Genomic DNA, 1,276 nt, shown 5'->3' with positions numbered 1-1,276 from the left:
AAAAAAAAAAAACCCTTGCAACAATCAGAAGAGTGCTTATTCTAGAAAAGTAGTTGAATCTCCATAAGAATATTATTTTCTGGCATTATAACTTCCCTAGTCTCATCTCTGGTTTAACAGCTCAGCCCACTGCAGCATTAGCCTTAAATATAATAGCCCACATTCCTAGCACCAGTACTGGAGAGGACAGAATGCACCCAATTTTCAAAGAATTTTAATTATTTGTGTTAACCTGTCTGGTGACTCTTGGGAAGACTGGCTCAAAAAACTTCCTTTTATTTCTCATTCACTCACTCAGTGCTAAAGCTCCTACCTAGAGGCATTTGTCAAAAACTTGACAACATAGTAGTCCTTAAATGTTTAGGTAGTCTCTTTCTCCAGTATATGGTTGCCCGAATAAATGGCCCTAGGTCTTGATTATCCCATTGTCAGTATGTTTTATTGATTGTATAGATTAAGTAATACCCTTATTGGCTGCCCATTTGTTGTACTTCTAGAAACCAACTCCAGTTTTCTATAGGACACACTTCTCTGGCTGCTTGCCATTTTTTCCTTTCTTTCTTTCTTCTTCTTCTTTTTTTTTTTTTTTTTTTTTTTTTTAGGATTTTACTTATTTATTTTGAAAGGTCCCCCAATGATAGGTCCGTGATCAAAGGAGCGAGACTGATACAAAACGAGGTCAAGGAAAGTTTTATTTCACGCCAAGCATCGAGAATCAAACCGACTGTTCAGGGCCGCCTCTTACAGAGAGGGCGATCTCTCCCTGCCTTACAGACTAACTTTTATAGAGCAAGGGCCATGTGGTTGAGCCTGGCTACACACAGGTGGCCAATGAGATTGCAACACACAGAGAAAGCTGCACAGTCATGCTAGGTCACACCCGGATGACCAATTGAATTAAAATTCACCCCGTAGTAGCTATTTGAACTAGCCTATCACCTTGGTCAGAATTGGCATCCAAAAGTCGCCCAAAAGGCAGGACCCACACTCCTTGGTAGCTAGGGAGACAGTATGTGTGCCCCACTGATTGGATGTCTCCACCTGACCTGACTCATCCCTGCATCTGTTACCTCCATCTGACCTGACCCGCCTTTGTATTTGGGCTCTGTTATCAGGGACTGGTCCACCATATTCTACTGGTTTCTGGGACTTGCTTTTAAGTAAGTTCCCCTGGGGGGAGTGGGGTTAGTTTAAGTTTTACTGCATAAACAACAAAATCACTGTTTAACTAGATGGAATTGCTCTGGCTAAATAGGCCCTTACAATTTGACAGAGA

Source organism: Mustela putorius, unplaced genomic scaffold (genome assembly GCF_011764305.1).
Source record: "Mustela putorius furo isolate JIRA1106 unplaced genomic scaffold, ASM1176430v1.1 tig00001137_pilon_pilon_pilon, whole genome shotgun sequence".
Lineage (NCBI taxonomy): Eukaryota > Metazoa > Chordata > Mammalia > Carnivora > Mustelidae > Mustela > Mustela putorius.
The sequence above is the reverse complement of the archived record's forward strand: the minus strand, read 5'-3'. Positions refer to the sequence as shown.